This window comes from Ranitomeya imitator, chromosome 3 (genome assembly GCF_032444005.1).
Source record: "Ranitomeya imitator isolate aRanImi1 chromosome 3, aRanImi1.pri, whole genome shotgun sequence".
In the NCBI taxonomy this organism is placed as follows: Eukaryota; Metazoa; Chordata; class Amphibia; order Anura; family Dendrobatidae; genus Ranitomeya; species Ranitomeya imitator.
Genome location: NC_091284.1, coordinates 28,451,513 through 28,470,120, shown reverse-complemented (window position 1 = coordinate 28,470,120; position 18,608 = coordinate 28,451,513).

The following is an 18,608-nucleotide window of genomic DNA, read 5'->3' as shown; positions in this document are numbered from 1 at the left end:
AGGAGACATTGGACCCCAAAGGTTGTTGTGCAAGTTGTCCTGAGTACGCCGATACTCCATATGTGGGGGGTAAACCACTGTTTGGGCGCATGGCAAAGCTCAGAAGGGAAGGAGCGCCATTTGACTTTTCAATGCAAAATTGACTGGAATTGAGATCGGATGCCATGTTGCGTTTGGAGAGCCCCTGATGCGTATAAACAGTGGAAACCCCCCTCAAGTGACCCCATTTTGGAAACTAGACCACCTAAGGAACTTATGTAGTTGTGTGCTGTGCACTTTGAACCCCCAATTGTTTCACTAAAGTTTATAATGTAGAGCCGTGAAAATTAAAAAAATCCTTTTTTTCCCACAAAAATAATCTTTTAGCCCCCAGTTTTGTTTTTTTCCCAAGGGTATCTGGAGAAATTGGACACCGAAAGTTGTTGTGCAATTTGTCCTGAGTACGCTGATACCCCATATGTGGGAGAAAACTACTGTTTTGGCGCGTGGCAGAGCTCGGAACGGAAGAAGTGGTGTTTTGGAATGCAGACTGATGGAATGGTCTGCAGGCATCACATTGCATTTGCAGAGCCCCTGATGTGCCTAAACAGTAGAAACCCCCCAATTCTAACCCCAGCCCTAACCACACCACTAACCCCAACACACTCCTAATCCTAATCCCAACCATAACCCTAACCACACCCCTAACCCTGACACACCCCTAACCCTAACTTTAGCCCCAACCCTAACCCTAACTTTAGCCCCAACCCTAACTTTAGCCCCAACCCTAACCCTAATGGGAAAATGGAAATAAATACATTTTTTTCATGTTATTATTTTTCCCTAACTAAGGGGATGATTGGGGGGGGTTGATTTACTATTTATAGCGGGTTTTTATAGCGGGTTTTTATGATTGGCAGCTGTCACACACTAAAAGATGCTTTTTATTGCAAAAAATAGTTTTTGCGTCTCCACATCTTGAGAGCTATAATATTTCCATATTTTGGTCCACAGAGTCATGTGAGGTCTTGTTTTTTGCGGGACGAGTTGACGTTTTTATTGATACCATATTTGGTCACATTAATTTTTTGATCGCTTTTTATTCCGATTTTTGTGAGGCAGAATGAGCAAAAACCAGCAATTCATGAATTTCTTTTGTTATTTACACACAGAAATGTATTTATTGGAGCAATATTTTATTTTTTTTCTTTATTTAGGAATTTAAAAAAAATATTTTTACACAGTGTAATATTTTTTTTAACATTTCTATTATTTATTTATTTCATTGTCCCAGGGTGGGACATCACTATATAAAGTCAGATCGCTGATCTGACACCTTGCAGAGCACTGTGTCAGATCAGCGATCTGACAGGCAGTGCTGGAGGCTTGCCGGCGCCTGCTCTCAGCAGGCACTGACAAGCCACCTCCCTGCAGGACGTGGAAGGACCATGTGGCCATCTTGGATCCGAGGGCCTGCAGGGAGGAGACAGTAGGAGATGCTCAGATCTCAGGGAAGCACGCAGGGAGCCCCCTCCCTGTGCGATGCTTCCCTATGCCACCGGAACGCTGCAATCATGTTTGATCGCAGTGTTCCGGGGGTAAAAGTGCCGGGAGCGGTCCGTGACCGCTCCTGGCACATAGTGCCGGATGTCAGCTTTGATAATCAGCTGATACATGGCCGCAATCATCCACACTATCCCGTAAGCGCGGCTGATCGCATATGACATACTATCCCGTCGATGGTCATATGGGCCCAGGTCACCTCGACGGGATAGTACATCTAATGTCAGAAAGGGGTTAAAAGGCTTCTGCAAATCATAGAGAAAGAAGGGTCTGGGAACACAAAGTTATCACTATCTATGACACTACGAAAGACAAAAGGGGCATTTACACTGCAAGATAATTGTGTACAAAAGTTGTTTCATGATTTTTTTGACCATGTAAACAGGTTGCTGATGATCACACAATGAAAAAACAAAATGCTTGTTCGTCTCGTGAAATGATCTTTTAAGCACAGCAAAAAGGTCATAGTTATCGGCAGCACATTATTCTGTGCAAAGAACACTTGCGCTGCCGAGAACTATGGCAGCCTTGTACAGCTCACACATCGTATGCTTTGGTCTACCTGGGCATTTACACAACCACCTATCTGTAAAAGTTTACCGATCAGTGGTCGTATCATGCCGCCGGTCAGTCCCTCTAAACGAACCCTAAATCTGATGTGAGGATTTATCTCTTAATACAACATCCTTTGCTTATTCGCTCTCACTTTATGCTCAGATAAGACCCTACTGTGCTTATTGACTCTCCAGTTTATTTCTCATTTTTGTATATTTATGAGTTTCTCCATATACTTTGCTATACCATGCCTGATGGAGAGACAGAAGTAGTCCACATAACTCTCTGTGTAACTCCATTCATGTTATTTTTGTAGCAACTACAAGGTATCATATCTACATGATTATTATTTTATGTTTTTCTTTAACATTTGTAATAAATCACCAAGAGTGTCACCCTCAACGCGCCCCCTCATCACCTCCCCACACCATCACGCCTCCGCCTCCATGCTTTGCAGTTGCACCAGACATGTAGAAACCATCCGCTATCCACTTTTTCTCACAAACGTAAGGTGGTTGTGAGTCGGGACCAAAAATTTTAAATTCTGACTCATTGAAGCACAGTACAGATGTCCACTGATTTAATATCAAGTCTTTGTATTGCTTTCCTCAAAAGAAATCTCTTCTTGTCTTGTAGCAGCTTCTTTGCAGCAATTCAACCATAAAGACCACTTTTCATAGTCTTCTCTATGCATCATTTATCGGGGCTTATCTGAGCTGCTGTCAATTTGCTGGTAATTCTGGTGAACTTATCCTCTGCAGCAGAGGTCATTCTTGGTTGTCCTTTCCTGGGGTGGACCTCATGAGAAGCAGTTTTATTATAGCAATTTATAGTGTATAAGACTGCACTTGAGGATATATTCTAGCAATTTTCTGGATTGACTGACCTTCATGTCTTAAAGTTATGATGGATTTTTGTTTCTCTTTGCTTTGTTGAGTGGTTCTTGCCTTGTTCTGGTTTATAACCATTGTGAAATTAGTATAGTATGAATGTGTCTAAGCGTTTTGTCTGCACACCTGATGGTTTTGAACACTTTCTGAAGGCCAGTGATTCCAAAAAATAGGCTCGGATGAGGTGACCTGTTCATTGAAAGCCATTCCAGGTGATGACCTGATGTATCTGCTAGAAAAATGGCAAGGGTGGCATAATATAGTTGTCATCAGAGTAAATAGGGGGTATTCTCAGGAATCTAAAGTGTAACATTATATTCCGCTTTGTTTAATACGTGTTTCTTCGCTCCTCGTTCCCATATCTGCTCCTTCGTGGTTTTACTGCCTTCAGTCAGAATCCACCATGTGCACAGTCCAGTAAGAACAAGGAAAACCATTGTATGAATGGGGTGTCCAAACATTTGACTGGTATTGTATTTGCATTTTTCTATTAGCTCTTGGGTGTAGTATAGGGTTGTATATTGCAAATGTAATGTGTTTTGGCGATCATGCAACCCTTATCTGCTTGACACCAATTGTCTCTTAGACACCATTATTTTTGTTTAGTTTATTTGTCTTTTAACATTTTTGAACAATTTTGAGTGGCTCAAAAATGTGGGACATTTGGAAGGTGTATTATGCCAGAATTGGACAAAAATACCATGATGAATCGAGGGCCTTTGTCTTTTTTACTTTTTGTTTTTAGGCAGATCTATATATCTAATGAATCGATCTATTCTAAGGATCGCTTGCTTTCTGGCAGCGCTTCTGGTGTACACAGACACGAAGCTTCTTGGTGCAACAGGTAGATTTTTTAAAGGAAAGCATAAAGGAAAACAAACTGCCTTTGCTCCAGTATAATTAAGGTACATAAAATGAACGAACCTACGGCTCAAAATTAAATCCAGTGTTAGTCAGTCTTTAGCAGAGACTGACAAGCATATAATAGGTCTTTCCATCTCCTCCCACGGACAGCTCTGAGGCAGCACAGCTACCTTAAATAAGCCTTTCAAATCTCGGAGTGGAGGCATGGGAGCAATGAGTCCCACACAGCTCTTCTAGCCTCTCCTCAAACCCGGACCTAAAAATCAGGGCCCATTAGAAAACCCTCTTAGCAACTATTGTTCCTGGAACCTTCTTTTCCAGGACTCACATCACTGAGGTTAGCACCCTCGGTACATACTTCCCATAGAGGATCTTGTCAGCTATTTTCTTACACTAGGTATCTAACTATCTGTCTATCTAAAATCAGAGGATAAGGTTTATAGAAGTACAACATGTAGACTTAAAAAATACGTGGTTATCCATGGTTCTATACAAGCAGTTGACAATTCTTCTGAAATCCCCCCATACACATGGACCATTTCCTGTTGCGCAGTTTGTGGACCTTCGCTTGTTTCAGGTTGTATTTGTGAAAGATGGACCAATTTCTCTAGCATTTTGTTTGAACTCTGGTCATGTACTTTGCCTCCCACAAACAGTAAGTGTAATTTTCTTGTCGTCGTTTCCCCTTGATAAAAAGTTTTCTATTTTTGGTAACGCAGAATTATTACAGCCACCACATGAAGCTCTTGTGTGAATAAGTGCGTGGAACACTGAAAGGTGACTGAATGTCATAAAGTGTCATCTGAAAGAGTATTTCCATCAAGTTTAAAAATAAAATTAGACCTTATAGTGAAAATATCCGCACATTGAAAAGTCTTGGTTCTCAGCGCAAAATCTGTAACAAAGGTCACTCCACCAAGAATGAGTCACTTACCACATCTTCATATTTGCAGAGATTCTTTTAGGCAAACGATAGACACCAGGACCCAAGTATGACCTATTCACCATAGTTCACTACATATCTTCATGATGGCCAAGGTGTTTTTGGGCAACTTGTGGACCCCAGGACCAAAATGTGACAACTTTTGCTGCCTGTTTCACACCATCACTGACGTTGATAATTGAGTCTCGCCCCAGTCCTTTTGGGCAATATCACAAGACCATGTCACCAAATAAACTTTTAGGCAGAGTTTGGGACTATCCCTGAATTTATGGGATACTTTCTAAAAAAATTGAGACAGTCCCCGAAAATTCAGGTCTGTTGGCAACCATGAAGTTGAGGCAATGACCCAGAACATAGGTCTTTTGCGGAAAGAGTCTACCTGCATATCTCCCTATATCAACATTTCCTGCTCCGTTCCTTTTCATTTTAGTGACATAAGCCCTTAGAAGTTGGATTGAAGCACAATTTCCCTCCCTCAAAAAATCAAGATTTGAGCTATTGCATTGAGGCACCGTTTACCTATGATAACACTCAACCACCAGGGCATAAAGGAAGAAGAGTTGTAGGGTCAGTCAAAAATTATTTTGACTTAACACTTTGTTCCTTCCAATGTTCCTACAACTGCCGTAAAATGTGAGAATCCACAAACAGCTCCTCATATGTCAGCTTCAGAGAAGGAGAATTTTCAGGGAAGTTATAGTTTACCGTTCAATTCCAAGGGTACATGTAAAAAATAAGTGTACTTATCAACTCTCCTGGTAAGTTTAGGAGGCTTGGAAAAAAAGAGAAGACACCCTAGACTCCAAAAAGAGTTGGAAAAAATCCCGGGCACTGCGAAAACCATCACAACCCAATGATTCTTAAGGTTTTGTGCCCTGGTGTCCAATGGCATGTTAGAGGAGGTGGGGAACAGGGCTGGGTGTGGGTGTGAAGTGGGCAGAAATGGTCATTAAGGGGGCATGGCTTATAAAAGGAGTTATGGGTTTGACCAAAATATTTTTACATAAGGTTTAAAAAATCATTTTAATGCCCTGAATCTTAACTTTCAAGTGATTGAAAGCTCAATCATCCAACAAATGATTGCCCGATCAACAAATGTTAAGCCTTAAAAGGATATAGGGCTTGTAATAACAAGCACTTTTGCAATCTTCTGCTAATTAAAATTAGTCGGCATTTTTCAGATATTATCTCTTTTCTTATGTTTACAGCTCGTTGCCTAGAATACCGACCACCGCTGCTGTCTACTTTGTAAGCACTGTATTGAGGCTGGCCGCAAATAGGAGGTAACAGCGCAATTTAGCGATCCTTGCCAGCTTGAAAACAAGTGCTTACAAACTCAATAGAAAAGATCCTGTAAGCACTGTGCATGCTCTGCTATTTAGCCACGGTGGTCGGTCTCCAAGACAATGCGCTTTAAGGGTTGAAAATGTTAATAAGGAGCAAATTACAAAATAGTCTGTATTCACAAGAACTATCTGACAATATCCATTTATGAAGGTGGGAATAAACCTTTGACAGTTGTTCAAACACGCAATACATGCTGAAAGGAGGAACAATGTTATGGGAATATTTCTTAACAGTTAAGAGCATTTTGGATAAAAATTTTGAACATGGTCGACTTTACAATGACAATAATTTTTTTTACCACTTCACTATAATGAATATTTGTTGTTAAATTTCACCTCATTAACGATATGTACAAACTTCTATGACTGTGGGTGAAGAGGATACAGAATCTGTTCTTCGTTATCAGCTCCTCTTACCAATCACAATCTGCCACGATCATCTTCTTCCTGTATACACACTGCTCAAAAAAATAAAGGGAACACTAAAATACCACATCCTAGATATCACTGAATAAAATATTCCAGTTGTAAATCTTTATTCACTACACATCGGAAAGCATTGAGAGCAATAAAACATAAAAATTATCAATGTAAATCAAAATTAATATCTCACGGAAGTCTGGAGTTGGAATGATGCTCAAAATCAAAGTGGAAAATGGATGCAGGCTGATCCAACTTCAGTGGAAATGCCTCAAATCAAGGAAATGATGATCAGTATTGTGTGCGTGGCCTCCACGTGCCTGAATGACCTCCATACAATGCCTGATGAGGCGGCAGATGGTCTCCTGAGGGATCTCCTCCCAGACCTGGACTAAGGCATCCGCCAACTCCTGGACAGTCTGTACTGCAACGTGACGTTGATTGATGGTGCAAGACATGATGTCCCAGATGTGCTCAATCGGATTCCGGTCTGGGGAATGGGCGGACCAGTCCATAGCTTCAAAGCTGTGCAGGAACTGCTGACACACTCCAGCCACATGAGGTCTGGCATTGTCCTGCATTAGAAGGAACGCAGGGCCAACCGTACCAGCATATGGTCTCACAAGGGGTCTGAGGACCTCATCTCAGTACCTAATGGCCACCTCTAGCGAGCACATGGAGGGCTGTGCGGCCCTCCAAAGAAATGCCACCCCACACCATTACTGACCCACTGCCAAACCGGTCATGCTGAAGGATGTTGCAGGCAGCAGATCACTCTCCACGGTGTCTCCAGACTCTGTCATGTCTGTCACATGTGCTCAGTGTGAACCTGCTTTCATCTGTGAAGAGCACAGGGCGCCAGTGGCGAATTTGCCAATCCTGGTGTTCTGTGGCAAATGCCAAGCATCCTGCACACTGTTGGGCTGTGAGCACAACCCCCATCTGTGGACATCGGGCCCTCAGACCATCCTCATGGAGTCGGTTTCTAACCGTTTGTGCAGACACATGCACATTTGTGGCCTGCTGAAGGTCATTTTGCAGGGCTCTGGCAGTGCTCCTCCTGTTCCTCCTTGCACAAAGGCTGAGGTCGCGGTCCTGCTGCTGGGTTGTTGCCCTCCTACAGTCCCCTCCACATCTCCTGCTGTTCTGGCCTATCTCCTGGTAGTGCCTCCAACCTCTGGACACTACGCTGACAGACAGAGCAAACCTTCTTGCCACAGCTCGCATTGATGTGCCATCCTGGATGAGCTGCACTACCTGAGCCACTTGTGTGGGTTGTAGAGTCCGTCTCATGCTACCACGAGTGTGAAAGCACAACCAACATTCAAAAGTAACCAAAACATCAGCCAGAAAGCATTGGTACTGAGATGTGGTCTGTGGTCCCCACCTGCAGAACCACTCCTTTATTGCGGGTGTCTTGATAATTGCCGATAATTTCCATCTGTTGTCTATTCCATTTGCACAACAGCATGTGAAATTGATTGTCAATCAGTGTTGCTTCCTAAGTGGACAGTTTGATTTCACAGAAGCTTGATTTACTTGGAGTTACATTCTGTTGTTTAAGTGTTCCCTTTATTTTTTGAGCAGTGTACTTTACTGTTTTCAGTTACTCATATGAGGAAAGAATACAGAAACTCCTGTCAATCTCAGCCTGTGTTACTGTCATCTATTTCCCTGTACTGCCTTCAATATCCTAGGGTGAGGAATACAGAAACTTTTCTTCACGTTATCACCTTTCTTAACAATCTCAGCTCGTTACTGTCATCTCTATCCATGTACTTCCTCCGGTGACCCAGGAGGCGGAACACAGAAACTTTTCTTCATGTTATCACCTTTCTTAATAATCTCGGTTTGTTTACTGTCATTTCTTTCCCTGTATTGCCTTCAGTGACCCAGGGTGAGGAATATATAAACTTTTCTTCATGATATCACCCCTCTTAATAATATCAGCTTGTTACTGTCATCTCTATCCATGTACTTCCTTCAGTGACCCACAGGGAGGAATACAGAAACTTTTCTTCATGTTATCACCCCTGCTGCTAGTCACAAATTGTTAATGTCATCACTCCCAATATAAGGTCTCCATCAACAAACTCCATTCCTCTGTAAAGCTACATAAATGTCAAACTTCATGCCATAATATTTTGGCTTAACGACAAAATTGAAAACCTAGTATTCTGTAACTAGCAAGCTCTGTGCAACAATTTGACATATATAGGGATTTAGCACAGATTATTCACATATCCTTTAACATAACCTTGTACTATTCTCTGTTTTTGATATTGGGGGTATTGACGCATCTAATGTTGGCTCTTGGTCGTTGATATGGATCAGATCACCGCAGGTTCAATACCATGTCCGTAAAAGTCTCAACTATCAAAATATAAAATGAATTTACCGTGAGCGGTAAATGCCATAACAAGAAAAAAAATTAAAGCATCGGTATTGTGGATTTTTTCAGTATTGCAATGACACACAAAAAAAGAAGTAATCAAAAATGACACCATGAAAAACATCAGCTTACCACACAGAAAACAAGCCCTAAAACGGCTCCAACAATTGAAAATTGAAAACGTTATGGGTCTTGTAAAATGGGGTGACACAAGCAAATTCTTCTTTTTTGATAATTTTCTGAATTTAGTTTTACCGCTGAAGTATAAAAGTAACTTTATAAGTTTGGCATCACTGTTGATCGTACTTACCTGAAGAATCATGTTGTTAGGTAATTTTTATCATAACATGGACACTGTAAAAAAAAAAAGGAATTTGCGGAATTTAGTTCGGAACTTGTCCCCATTTTTCATTTTATTATATGTTAAAATTATTGATGAGCAAATACATTTGAGTGGAATTGAATTGTACTCAAATATTACAAAAATCCGCAATTGCCAAATTATAGATTTTTTTTGTAATTAGCTTCCACATGGATTCAGCCAAATTATGGATACTGGCAGCCACTTTGCTTGAGGGCCAGCAAAAGGTTATAAAATAAAAAGATACTTCTACAAAGGGGTTATAAATGTAGGGATGGACCACTGGAGGTTTGGGTCCATCGAGTTCGGCTAAACTTTATAAAAAAAAAAGTTCGGCTTGGGTTCCAAAACAGTTCCCGAAGTCGATCCTTAACCCAGATCCTATTCAAAATCAATGGGGGCCTGAACATTCTGCGGTTCCCATGCTGTCACTTACTGACGTAACCGCCGGTCACAGCGATGTGGTTCCCATGCTTTCGCACAGATGACAGTGTGTGAGCCAGCAGCTGTGACCAGCGGTGAAAAGGTTACTGATTGTCAGGCGTCAGAAGATGAGTACTGCTCTCATCAGATTACGCCTGGTCTCGCTGATAGCGGGCGTACGTTGATGAAAGTATGCACTAGCGCCTGTGCATAGTAGAAATACGTCAGAGAGAAAATTACTGCAGTGTGTGTGTAGCTTTCTGTACATGTATTTACCTAATAAATGAAAAAAATGGCTTGGGGTCCCTCTTATTTTTACAAGCCAGCTGAAGGAAAGCAGACAGCTGCGGACTGGTGTAGTTATTCTGGGAAAGGGCCAATATCCATGAAGCTTCCCGGGCTATTAATATCAGCTCACAGCTGTCTGCGTAGCCTTAACTGGTTATTAAACTGGAAAGACCCCCACCAAAAAATGATGTGGGGTCCCACCCTATACTCAATAACCAGCAAAAAATAAAACAGACAGCTGCGGGCTAATATTAATAGGCGGGGACGTAGCCATGGATATTGGCCCCCTCCCAGACTAAAAACACCAGCCCTCAACTGCCCCAGAAATGATGCAACCTTAATGTCATCACCGCCGGTCACATGAAGCTGTGTTCTCACTCTCAGCTCAGTGTGATTTAGTTGCCGGGCTGAGCGGTAACATTACTGTTACAGCTCAGCAATGCAACCAGATGTAGCAGAGTTGTGGATCGTCATGGGACATCATTATTGTGGATTAACGGCACACAGGTGAGGATTACTTTGGGTTTTTTTTATTTTCATGTTAATAAATGGGAAAAAGAGGGTAATTGTCGTGAAGTGTTTTGTTCAATTAAAGCACTATTTTCTGTGTGTGTCATTATTAATTTTCACTATGGGGTTAGTAATGGGGGTGTCTGATAGACACTTCTCCATTAGTAACCCCTGGGCTTGATGTCAGCTGGCATTACAAAGCTGACATCAACCCCAAAATATTATCCGCTTGCCAACGCGCCAGGGTAAGTGGGAAGAGCCGTGCCAAAGCACCAGAATTGGCGCTTCTAATCCAGTGGGCCAAACATCCATGGCACTTCCCAGCCTGAGAATGTCAGCCCCCGGCTGTCTGCTTTAGCTTGGCTAATTATCAAAAATGGGGTGATCCCACGCCGTTTATTTAAATAAGTTTAAAAAAACAGTGTAGTGACCCCTTTATTTTTGATAACCAGCCAACATAATAAAGCTGATAGTTGTCTGCTTTACCTGCGCTTGTTTTCAAAAATAGAGGCAACCCCACGTTTTTATTCATTTATTTTTTTTAAATCGGCCTCCGGCCAATCACAGCCATGCCAATACTTGACATGGCTGTGATTGGGTTGAAATGCCAAGCACAGAAAAGCCCAGGAAAAGCGTGTTCATTGACTGGCTGTGCTGCAACCTTTAATAAGCTTTGTTCAGTCTGCCGAACACTGACACGGACATCCAGGAGAAGTCTTTGTTCAGGGTCCATACATGCACGCTAGGTGTCCAGCAGGGACTCTGAACTGTGCCGTTCAGGTTCGCTCATGTCCATTAATAAGAAATTCTGAGACTAGTTATCTTTATATGAAAATCACATCATTATTTTCTTCTATTTATATTCTTTTCACTCAGTTTTTTTTTACTTTATACTGTCATTCGCAAAGTATTTGGTGGGAATTTCTTGTTACTTTGAAATTCAATAGAGAGCTATTTTCCTGGCTCTAAAACCCAAATTATTCTTCCAAAACAAGCAGCAAATGCTGAGAAAATTACAAACTCAGGATCACAATAAACTATTCATATTATTGGCTGCACTTGGACTCCACTTCTGACCTCTACCTCTCCATCTTCTTGGGGCTATATGCTACATACACATATAAACCACGGATTATTGACCCAGTGTTGAAAAGTCCATCACCCAATGGGTCTTGTCATGCCCATTTTTGCATTTTTGTCATGACTGTTCCCCTGTGAACACGAGCTTCAGGCTGGAGTTCAAGGAGACCATGATTTTTCTGTACACAGCAGTACTGCAGTATTACTGTGTGAAGTGCAAGCGATTGGATAACCCCAAGTTTAAGTCCTTTAAGGGGACTAACAAATACAATGAATAGTGAAAAAAATAGTTTTTAGAAATAGGAACAAAATATATAAAAGTTGAAATCACCCCTTTCAAAGTAATGAAATAAAAAAAAACGCACATAATTAGTGTCTCTAGTTCCGTAAAAGTCTGATCTATTAAAATCTAAAATTAATGAACCTGGCCTGATAACTCTGTAATAACAGAAAAAAAAAAATCAAAACGCCATGTTTGTGTTTTTCAACCTGTCACACCACCACAAAAAAATGATATAAGAGGCGATCAAAATATTGTATTTATCCCAAAATGGCATCAGTAAAAAAGTTGGCTCAGGGCAAAAACAAGTTCTCACACAGCTCTGTGGACTAAATATAGAAAATCTTACAAGTCTAAGTTGAAGGTGACAACATAATTTTTTTTTTAACAAATTTCTGAGTAAAAAAAAAAAGAAAAAAGAAGGTATTGTCGTAAACATACTGACCTGGAGAATGTTATTGCCAGATTATTTTTTTTACCAAATACTGACCATTGTAAATAAAATTAAAAGAAACTATTGCGGAACTGCACTTTTTTTTCAAAATGTTGCTGCTTTCCAGTACATCACCTGATAAAATGAATGCTGTTAATTAAAAGTACATAGCCATGACGTGAAGGGATTAACAAAGGAAAGCACTATAAATAATAAGAAAGGACACTATGTAATAATGGACGTTGCCATACATAATACGAATGATGCTATGTAATAATCTTCTGTGAAATACATAATAAGGGAGGACATTATTTACATAATATGAGAGGACACTATGAAAAGAGAGGCAGTGCTAGACGTAATAAAGGAGGAAACTATGCAATAAAGGACAATACTGTGTACATTATAAGGAAGGACACAGTTTAACAAGGAAAAGCACTTTCTATATTACGAGAGGACAATAATTAATACTAGATGGCACTATACATCATAAGAGAGGGCACTATGTAATAACTCTAGTCCTAGTATATCAATAAAAATGATATCTGGCTTGTAGTAATTGTATGTGTCAGCGCTGAGAAACTGAACATTAAGTCTCATGCAAAATAGCCTTGAAGTGCTTTTGGGGGTACAACAACGCAATCTCATACTCGCAGCTTAAGGATGGCTTGTTTCACCTGCATGGACAGCTCCTTTGACCACATGTTTACTTCACAGCAAAACCTTCCAAATGCAGCACCACATCTCAAATCAACTCCAGGCCTTTTATCTGCTTAATTGAGAATGACATAACGAAGGGATTGCCCACACCTGTCCATGAAATAGCCTTGGAGTCAATTGTCCAATTACTTTTGGTCCCTTTAAAAACAGGGTGGCACATGTTAAGGAGCTGAAACTCCTAAACCCTTCATCCAATTTTAATGTGGATACCATCAAATGAAAGCTGAAAGTCTGAACTTCAACTGCATCTGAATTGTTTTGTTTAAAATTAATTGTGATAATGTCTATAACTAAAATTAGCAAAATGTTGTCTCTGTCCAAATATATATGGACGTAACTGTATACAATACAAGAGAAGATAGTATTCTGCTACAGATGGATCTGGATAGGTTGGAAACTTGGGCTGAAAGGTGGCAGATGAGGTTTAACAATGATAAATGTAAGGTTATACACATGGGAAGAAGGAATCAATGTCACCATTACACACTGAACGGGAAACCACTGGGTAAATCTGACAGGGAGAAGGACTTGGGGATCCTAGTTAATGATAAACTTACCTGGAGCAGCCAGTGCCAGGCAGCAGCTGCCAAGGCAAACAGGATCATGGGGTGCATTAAAAGAGGTCTGGATACACATGATGAGAGCATTATACTGCCTCTGTACAAATCCCTAGTTAGACCGCACATGGAGTACTGTGTCCAGTTTTGGGCACCGGTGCTCAGGAAGGATATAATGGAACTAGAGAGAGTACAAAGGAGGGCAACAATTAATAAAGGGGATGGGAGAACTACAATACCTAGATAGATTAGCGAAATTAGGATTATTTAGTCTAGAAAAAAGACGACTGAGGGGCAATCTAATAACCATGTATAAGTATATAAGGGGACAATACAAATATCTCGCTGAGGATTTGTTTATACCAAGGAAGGTGACGGGCACAAGGGGGCATTCTTTGCGTCTGGAGGAGAGAAGGTTTTTCCACCAACATAGAAGAGGATTCTTTACTGTTAGGGCAGTGAGAATCTGGAATTGCTTGCCTGAGGAGGTGGTGATGGCGAACTCAGTCGAGGGGTTCAAGAGAGGCCTGGATGTCTTCCTGGAGCAGAACAATATTGTATCATACAATTATTAGGTTCTGTAGAAGGACGTAGATCTGGGGATTTATTATGATGGAATATAGGCTGAACTGGATGGACAAATGTCTTTTTTCGGCCTTACTATGTTACTATGTTACTATGTATGTGATACCAAAATAAAGTAGCAAGTATTTGTGAAGTATAATGGAAATTATACAGGTTTTCTAATTATTTTAAAAATGTAAATCTGAAAATTGCGCATTTGTATTCAGCCCTCCCGAGTTAATACTTTGCAGGGCCACCTTTGGTACAAATTATTGCTGCAGTCTTTTGGGGTCTGTCTCTACCAGCTTTGCACATCTAGAGGTGACATTTTTGCCCCTTGTTCTTTGCACACTCGCTCAGTGAGATTGGATGGATATTGTCTATGATCAGCAATTTTCAAGTCTTGCCACAGATTCACACTGGGATTTTGGTCTGGACTGTAATTGGCCGTTCACATACATGAATATGCATTGATCTAAACCATCAATTGTAGTTCTGGCAGGATGTTTAGGGTCATTGTCCTGCTGGAAGGTGAACCTATTCCTAAGTCTCAAGCCATTTGTTGCCTCTAACAGGTTTTCCTCCAGGATTACCCCATTTTTAACTCCATCCATCTCCCATCAACTCTGACCAGCTTCCCTGTCCCTGCTGAAGAAAAGCCTCCCCACAGCATGATGCTGAAGCAATAGCCGGGGAACCACCACAGTGCAGGAAGACTACTGTACACAAGATGAGGTGCAAACAACAATGGGTAGAGTTATTGGAAGGCAAGGAATGAAGTGGATGAGGAAGATGCAAACAGGGGTATGCAATGGCAAAAGTTAATTTACAAGAGTTATAACCTTTATATATATATCTTGTTTCTGAGCTAGAGACTATATAAGGCTTCCCCAGTCTAGTGTTTCACTGGTTGGGCCCAGTCCTTTTGTCTGCCCTTATTCACACTGAGGTCAACATTGACACAATGTAAGGTTTTAATATTAGACCGTGTAGGACTGTCCCGATCAGAGTTACCGTGACGAGGTGGGATGGCTTTTGTGCTATTTTTTGATCAATAAACAGTATTACTAAAAACTCTGTGTTATTTAAATGCACTTTTGCTTTTTTACTTAGTTACATCAGGGTTTTTGTTTACTTTTTTCTCTTGTAGGTTTCAATGTTTTGTGGCCAATGTGAACATGCGTTTAACCTCTGCATGTGTATCAACTCCATTTAAGCTCAATTTTGTGTTGTTTTTTTTTTTTTTTTTTTTTGTCCGTAAAATAGCACAGTGCTCCAACTGTTACAGACTCAATATATGTCACACAAGTAAATGCAAACAATAAACAAAGAATGATGCTACTCTACGTATAACCTCCCTGGTCTTTACTAAGCAGCCCTCATGGCTGCTGTGTTCTGACTATTGAAGCCTACACTGGGCCCTGACATGTGCACAAAACAGGAACAAACTCACGGTGATGTTGGGGACTCAGATCCAGACCCAGGGGCCCCAACAATCTAGTACGGTGGTGCGTACGGCTATCTGTCAGCTCCGTGAAACATGGTCTTCTCCTTGCTTCTGGATCCTGGAGGTGCTCCTGGAAACTGTAAATCCCTTTCTCGGTATCTTCTTGGCTCCTCGAACTAACAAAGGACAGCCACCCTCGCTGCACTCTGAAATTTCTGTCAAATCTCACAAGTCCATTCCATTACAGGCTGGGGGTCCTCTTTTGCAGCTATATCAGGACACAGTTCTCCTCTCTTGCAGCTATCAGCACAAAGTTCTCTCTGCACAGCCTCAGCTCACACACACTGTTCAGGCTTCACCCCTGCCATCTGCACAGTCCAGTTCATTCACACAGTCTATTGCATGGGAGAAGCAGAACATTCCATCCTGCCAGACAAGGGGGTGCAGTCTCTTAAAGTAACAGCGTGGTCCTTACTGTCCATAACAGCAACACCCTCCTACAATGCTGCCACCACCATGTGTGATGGTGGGGATGGTGTTTTCAGGATGATGTGCAGTGTTAGATTCCCCCCACACCTAATGTTATTTATTATTATTATTAGACATAAGCCAGAAGGAGAGAGGACCCTGCCCGCAAGGGCTCACAGTCAGGATGGGATGGGTCAGGATACACAGGAGAGGATTGAGCTAGTTGTGCGGTGGTTCAGCAGACTGAGCCTCACTGCAGGCTGTAGGCTAGACAGATTGAGGGGCAGCCAAGCTGATGTGAGCCATTCTATATTAATCCCCCCCTCAGGGAGCAGAATGCCGGACTGTGAAGTTTAGATATTCCTGTAAGTTTTCTCCCTTTATTTTTATAACTGTTTTGCACATTTGTATGTCACTTTTTATTTCCATATTTTTATATCCTTTCATTGTAAGCACTGTACCTTTTCTATTAAAGCTTAAAACTTTAATAAGTTGGAACCTTGTATGCTCTAAAAGAATCCATAGCCTTAGAGTGTGTGATCCTGGTGATGTGATTGGCAGACAGTACTAGTAATATTTCCGGGACTCATCGCTCGTGTGTTCGGTGAGTGGTGGCAGCGTGTATGAAGTGGGGTGCATGGTCTGTGTCTGGGTGTGATTTATGCTCTCATTGCAGTATAGAAAATAGGCTGAATGCTGGACTGAATGAGAGGAGATAGATTAACCCCCCAGGCACGTGCTGAGAAGCGGGTATGTGACAAATGTTTTGCATTTAGCCCATAAAGTTCTACTTTGGTCTCATCTGACCAGAGCCCTTCTTCAGCATATCATCCAGAGCACACAACTAGCATGGTTACAAACTAATATTTCTCCACGACAGTTTTCCTTCTGTAGGAGAGTGAATATACATCTTTGTCCCAATGAGCTTTGCTGTAAAAACATCCACATCTAGATCTCCACAAGCGGAATCAACACTTTCTGAGGTCTAAGATAGTTACTAAAATGGGACGTTTCTTACAAGAGATTTAACTAATTTTTTGTGTGAAGTCAAGGTAATCTCAGATCGGATGGGTACCTGACCTGTCTGCCTAGTGTGAACACTTACCTCTGGCTAATAACATGGTAAAGCCTGCATTTATAGGAAGGTCGGAACGAACTGTGTTTGGATGTAATTAAAATCACAGCATGGTGAAGGGCGGGGCTTTCAAGTCAGGAAAAATAGTACATAGTAAATATAGGAAAACTGACTGAACAGCAATCTAGTCTGAACTGGTGCATAACCAAAAAAGACTTACATAGCAAATAGATCAATCGCTGCACTCAACTGTACTAAAGCAAGGAAATTTGCGATACATGAAATGTGAATAGCATAATGGCTTGTGAAATCTATGAAAAAACACATGAGATGCTTAGCACAAGATTTGGCCAAAAATAGTACATAGTAAATATAGTTTTCCTATATTTACTATGTACTATTTTTTCTGACTTTTCTGCGTTTGGGACGCATGCGTCTTTTTTGGCGCACGCGTCAGAGGACGCAGCAAGTTGCATTTTTTTTTGCGTCCAAAATCATGGCAAAAAAGGACGCATGCGTCACAAAACAATGTGTTTTGGTTTGCGTTGTGCGTTGCGTTGCCGACGCAGCACCGCACAATGCAAATGTGAACGTAGCCTAAGAAGACTCATGGTTGCACTAGCTCTAAAGGTGCTTCTACTCAATACTGAGCAAAAGGTCAGAATACTTATGGCTAGGGTTGAGCGAAACGGATCGTTCATTTTCAAAAGTCGCCGACTTTTGGCAAAGTCGGGTTTCATGAAACCCGACCCGATCCCTGTGTGGGGTCGGCCATGCGGTACGCGACTTTCGCGCCAAAGTCGCGTTTCGTATGACGCGTTGGCGCCATTTTTTCAGCCAATGAAGGAGCGTGGGCAGAGTGATGACATAGGTCTTAGGGGCGTGGACGGTTATCGTCATCTTGTCGCTTGTGCGCTGTAGCGATTTGAAATGTGTAACACCAGTTTTTCCAGTTCAGGGACGGAGAGAGAGAGAGAGAGAGAGAAGGAGAGGAAGAGGGAGAGAAAAAAAAAAAAAAAAAATTCCCATTGACTTTGCATTGGGTTTCGTGTTTCGGTCGATCCCCGACTTTACGCCATAATCGGCCGATTTCACACTACTCGACTTTAGAGATAGTCGGGTTTCGCGAAACCTGACTCGACCCTAAAAAAGTAAAAGTCGCTCAACCCTACTTATGACCATGTGATATTTCAGTTTTTCTTTTTTGTTAAATTTGCAAACATTTCTACATTTCTGTTTTTTTTTTTTTCAGTCAAAATGGGGTGCAGAGTGTACATTAATGGGAAAAAAATGAACTTTTTTGAATATACCAAATGGCTGCAATGAGGCAAAGAGTGAAAAATGTAAAGGAGTCTGAATACTTTCTGTACCCATGATGATAATGTCTGTAAAGCGCTGCAGAATATGTTAGCGCTATAAAAAAATAAAAATAAAGATAAAGAAATAAAGT